Source organism: Grammomys surdaster, unplaced genomic scaffold, assembly GCF_004785775.1.
Source record: "Grammomys surdaster isolate TR1022 unplaced genomic scaffold, NIH_TR_1.0 355, whole genome shotgun sequence".
Lineage (NCBI taxonomy): Eukaryota > Metazoa > Chordata > Mammalia > Rodentia > Muridae > Grammomys > Grammomys surdaster.
Genome location: NW_021604774.1, coordinates 887,738 through 893,769, shown reverse-complemented (window position 1 = coordinate 893,769; position 6,032 = coordinate 887,738). Strand labels below are relative to the sequence as shown.

The 6,032-nt window shown below is 38.3% G+C and overlaps 1 pseudogene; it reads left to right on the top strand.

Moving 5' to 3' along the window:
• The first annotated feature begins 578 nt into the window (after nt 1–578).
• On the top strand, nt 579–752 carry LOC114631292 (annotated as a pseudogene).
• Nucleotides 753–6,032: the final 5,280 nt, after the last annotated feature.

The following is a 6,032-nucleotide window of genomic DNA, read 5'->3' as shown; positions in this document are numbered from 1 at the left end:
ATTTTGTACGGCATAGTTCTAACACCTCTTGGGATGTTTTAACAATACATAGGGAGCTTATGAATTTCAAGAATGCCTCTCTGCTGAGAGTTGATGTGGTAGATGCTGCAGATAAAATTACCCGTGGCCTGAGGTCAGTATTTCTATTTTGGTCAAGCTTCAAAAATGGCATATATAGCTTGATCATGCTATCCCTTTTCATCCAGGGAATACTTTTATTCCTGCCCATTGTGTTAAACCTTTTCTTCAACAACATCAACATGTTGGCAGCCAAGTACGTGGCTTGAAACTAAAAATGGACCCCCAGACAGAGTTATTAAATTAACAGGCTGGCAAGCCAAGGACTGGTAAGATTCTGCACAGAGCCTTACGAACCTAAGATATAAGTGCATTGCTTTTGATAATGCATATTCCATGATGGGTAAGAAAGGCATTCTTGGCAGAAAGACCTAAAACAGGCTCAGTTTTGTTAATGAAATAAAAAAGGGGTGAGTTTTTGTGGGTCAGGTGGGGAAGGGAGTTAAATCTGAGGCAATCCACAGCCAGGGTGAGGACACCAGAGCCGAGCACCAGTTGTCATGCCTTGGAAAATTGAGGATGTCAAGGACTTCCTGCTCACAGCCGGGCAGAAGGATGCCGAATCTGTCAAGATTAAGAAGAACAAGGATAATGTGAAGTTCAAGGTTTGCTGTGGCAGGTACCTTTACACCCTGGTTATCTCAGGCAAGGAGATAGCAGAGAAGCTGAAGTAGTCCATACCCCCAGGTTTGGCAATGAAGGAACTGAAATGGACCAGACCTCTGCATATGACTAATAAAAACCCTGAAAAGTCAAAAAAAGGTGGGGGTGGAGGCAGAGAACCTTTGGAGCTGCTTGACAAGAATCTGACATGGGCCAAGAGCAAGGAAATGGGCTGCTTGGCAGGAATATGACATTGGCCAAGGACAAGGAAGTGGGCTTCGGGCAGGAATCTGACATTAGACTAAAACAAAGAAGTAATCTCAGGCAGGAACTTAAATATTAGGCTAAAACAAAGAAGTAATTTCAGACAAGAACCTAAATATTAGGCTAGAACAAGGAAGTAAGCTTCAGACATAAAAATGACCTTGGACTAGGACAGGGAAATAGGCTCAGATACTTTGGTCATTCTGATAAGCCCTTAGAAATGGTAATCATGGGAGTGTTCACATAATTGGGTTTAATGCCTTGCTTTTTCTTTGACTATTTGTGTTTATTGTATAGTTTGTTCCTTGACTATTTGCATCTATTGTATTGCTAGACCCTTAACTTAGAACTGACCTTAATATATGCATGTAATCAAAATTGTATAAAAGCATAAAGAAGGAGGGGGATGGGATAGGTGGTTCTAGGAAGGAGAAATAGGGACAAGGGATGACATCTGTATTGTAAATAAATAAAATATCCAATAATAAAAAAAGAAATAAGCATTATAGCCATCCTCAAGAATCTAAATAAATTTACATTATACTATTTTTCTAAATAAAGACTATTTTAAATCCAAAAAAGGAAGAGAACTTCAAACCCATTTCCTTTTTGAATATCAATGCAAAAATATTCAATAAAATTCATGCAAACCAAATCCAAGAACATATCAAAATTATCATCGCCCACAATCAAGTAGGCTTCATCCCAGGGATACCTGTATGGTTCAGTGTATGAAAATCCATCAATTCACTACATAAAAATCTCAAAGAAAGGAAATCACATGAGTATCTCATTATATGCTGAAAACATCTTTGCCAAAATCCAACAACCCTTCATGTTAAAAGTCTTGGAGAGATCATAAATTCATGTCATATACTTAAAATGCATGTTTTAAGGTAGAAATTAATAAATCTAAAGAAATACACTAAAATACAAACATGGGAAGGAAGTGAACAAATCACTTCAATGAAAAAATTTAGACATAAAATGCAAAGCAGGATGAAACAAAACAAACAAATAGGCAAAGAAAATAACAAACAAAAACTAACAATAAAAGCAAAGTGAAGGATTTTGGGAAATGTAAATTTTAGGTATTTGATGAGATGATGCATACTTCACAACCAGAAAGTACAATTTAAGCTCAATACTTTGAAGATGTTGAAAGAACAAAACTCAGCATCATATGAAAAAAATGAGAATATCTAAAATAATTCTGAACAACAAAACAACTGTTGTATTTCACTATTCAAGATTTCAAGTTAGAGTACAAAATTATTGTGATTAGGTTGGCATGATCATGGCATAAATGGAGACACACTGATCAGTGGAATATACATGAAGACTCAGATATATAATAACACAACTATGAACAGCTGATCTTTATAAACTAGCCAAAATACACGCTGTTTAATAAAGGCACCTCCTTGGCTTACAGTGCTGGTCACTCTGGATGTCTAAGTACAGAAGAATACAAATAGAGTCTGCCAAAAATTCAGCCTAACCTCTTCAAACTCCTTAATAAAAAACCAGAAAAACTGAACTTTATAGAACAGAAAGTGGGGAATGACATTGAACTGACTGGAACAAGAGAAAAATATATAAACAGAAAAACATTAGTGTAGACACTTCAAACAACAAATAAGATATAGTACATCATGAAACTGAAAAGCTTATATATTGCAAGCACGAACAACATTCAGATAGAGCAGCAATCTACACACAGGCAAAGACAACTTTTATCATCTTCACATCTCAAAGAGAATTAATATCTAAAACAAATTATGAACTAAGGAAACTAGAAACAAAAGATGAAATAATACATTTTCCAAATGAGATATAGATCTCAACAGAGAATTCTCAAAATGGAAGTTAAAACATCTAAGAAACACATAAATAATTATCTAATCCCTTATATTATTGCATATTGTTCTCTTTTATGACTTATAAAACTACTCTTTTCTGGAATGAAAAGAGGATACTTTGGAACTGGGATAGAACTGTTCTGAGGTAGGTAGAGGTTGAATGGAAGGAAGAAAAAATGAGGTCAGTTGCTATTGTATAGGAGAAGAATGTATCTTCAATAAAAGAAATATTGAACATGCTTATTCAGAAATAATATGCGGTACTTACTTATCTCAAGTAATCAGCCATTATGTAAATTAATAGGCTGGCTGCCAAGGATGGGTAAGTTTCTGCACAGAGCCTTACCAAACTAAGACAAAAATGCATTGCTTTTGATAATGCATATTCCATGATGGGTAAGGAAGGCATTCTTGGCAGAACAACCTAAAAAAGTCTCAGTCTTGCTTATGAATTAAAAGGGGGAGAGGCAGAGAGCCTTTGGGGCTGCTTGGCAAGAATCTGACATTGGTCAAGGACAAGAAAAGGGGCTACTTGGCAGGAATATGACATTGGCCAAGGACAAGGAAGTGAGCTTCAGGCAAGAATCTGACATTAGGCTAGAACAAAAAAGTAATTTCAGGCAGGATTCTAAATCTTAGGCTAGAACAAAGAAGTAGGCTTCAGACATGAAAATGGCTTTGGGCTAGGACAGGGAAGTAGGCTCAGATATTTTAGTCATCCTGATAAGCTCTTAGAAATAGTGACCACAGGAGTGATCACAGGACTCTGTTTATTGTCATGCAAGTTCTTTGACTATCTGGGTTTATTGTTTTGCTTGATCCTTGACTATTTGCGTCTATTGTATTGCTAGTTCCTCAACCTAGAACTGACCTTAATACTGGTATGTAATTTAAACAGTATAAAGGAAAAAAGAAGGAGGATGGAATAGGGAATTAATGGGGGGGGGGGAGGGAATGGGGAAGGCAAATGGCATCTGAAATGTAAATAAATAAAATATTTAATTAAAAAAACAATGACTTCCAAAACAAAATTGTTCACATTTAAGCCAGACAGAGGTGGCATGTGCCAGCACTTGGGAGGCAGAGGCAGGTGGATCTCTGAGTTCGAGGCCAGCCTGGTCTTCAGAGCGAATTCCAGGACAACCAGGGCTACACAGAGAAACCCTGTCTCAAAAAAACAAAAAAAGAAAAAAGAAAAAACCAATGACTTCATAAAATTCCTAGTCGAATGGATAGAAATGGATGGAATTAGAAAATATGATCCTGAATGAGGTAACCCAATTACAAAAGACCACACAAGTTATGCACTCACTGATAAGTGGATATTAACCTAAAAACTAAGAATACCCAAGATACAACTCACAGACCACATGAGCTCAAGAAGAAAGAAGACCAAAGTGTGGAAGCTTCAGTCCTTTTTAGGAGGAACAAAGTACTCACAAGAGGAAATATGGAGACAAACTGTGGTCCAGAGACTGAAGTAAAGGCCACCTAGAGACTGCCCCATCTGGGGATCCACCCATATTCAGACACCAGACCCAGACACTGTTGCAGATTCCAAGAAGTGCTTGCTGACAGGAGCTGGATATAGCTGCCTTTTGAGAGGCTCTACCAGATCCAGAGAAATACAGAGGCATGTGCTTGGATCCAACCATTGGACTGAGTACAGGGTCCCCAGTGGAGAGTTAGAGCAAGGACTGAAGCAGCTGAACTGGTTTGCAACCCCATAGGAAGAACACAATATCAACCAACCAGAGCTCCCAGGGACTAAACCACCAACCAACGAGTACACATGCAGAGACCCATGGCTCCAGCCACATATGTAGCAGAGGACTGTCTTGTAGAGAATCAATGAGAGGAGAGGCCCTTGGTGGTGTGAAGGCTCAATGCCCCAGTGTAGGGAAATGCCAGGGTGGGGAGGCAGGAGTGTGTGGGTGTGTGGGTGGGTGGGTGTGTGGGGAAACACCCTCAAAGAAGCAGGGGGAGGAGAATGGGATAGGGATTTTCCAGGGGTGGTGGAAACAGGTAAAGGGAACAACATTTGAAATGTAAATAAAGAACATATCCAATAAAAACTACAAAAAAAAATTTACTATTGACTAAGTAACATAAATAAATGTAGTGTTGAAAAAAATAAGATTGCATTGCAGGTCTTTTTCTTTTCCTTTAGTTGTGTTAAGATATCCAGGGTTTGCTGTAGTATGGTTGCTGTGCACTGAAGTTGTCATATTGCTCTGGCATTTGATGACTGTGTTCTTTTAAGGGTTTTTAGCCATGTTGGAGGCTGTGGTTCAAACATGTTCTTCTTGTAGTAGGTACTGGGAGGGGGATTAATCTTGATGTACCTGAAGAGAGGGCCTCTGATGAGTATTTTTGGGCTGAAGGTTATGGATCAGCAGGTCTGTATCATTCAGGAGTCACAGGTGTGATGAAGGTTGTCAGAGAGATCACAATAGAATGGAGGTTCACTAGGAATGGCACACTTCTAAGAGGATCTGGAGTGTCCCAAAGCAGAGGAGATGGGTGAGGGAGGGGACGCTAACCTGCAAGGTTCAGGATCTGCAGGTATGATCTTTATATGTCATTATATTATTCTTTGTATTATATATTGTATTGTGTGTATGTGCATCTGTGTAATATAAAAGGTTGTTATTTTAGGCCCACAAACTTTGTTTTTATTTTATAGGGACAATGTCCTGTAGCCTACATATAGGAAGTCACCTATAATCTGATCAGTTCCCAAATCTATTTGTTTCGGAGTTTGTTTATTGGCAGGTGTGTGTAAAGAACTCTATGGCCACCCAACTTATTTTTAACATTTTCAAAGTCTCCATGGAAAGGAAGACTCTTGAGTAATCCCAAATGAAGTTACTTCTTGAGAACATACATATTTTTCTTGGAAAAAGTGATAAATGACTCATATTGTTCAATGTCCACCACAAATGCAACACCTAAAGATCTTTTTCCCAATTTGTTGGTGGCCACTTTGTCCTATTGACAGTGTCCTTTGCCTTACAGAAGCTTTGCAATTTTATGAGGTCCCATTTGTCAATTCTTGTTCTTAGAGTGTAAGTCATTGGTGTCTTGTTCAGGAACTTTCCCCCGGTGCCCATGTGTTTGAGGCGCTCCCCTACTCTCTCTTCTATCAGTTTCAGTGTATCTGGTTTTATGTGGAGGTCCTTTATACACTTGGACTTGAGCATATATATATATATATATATATAT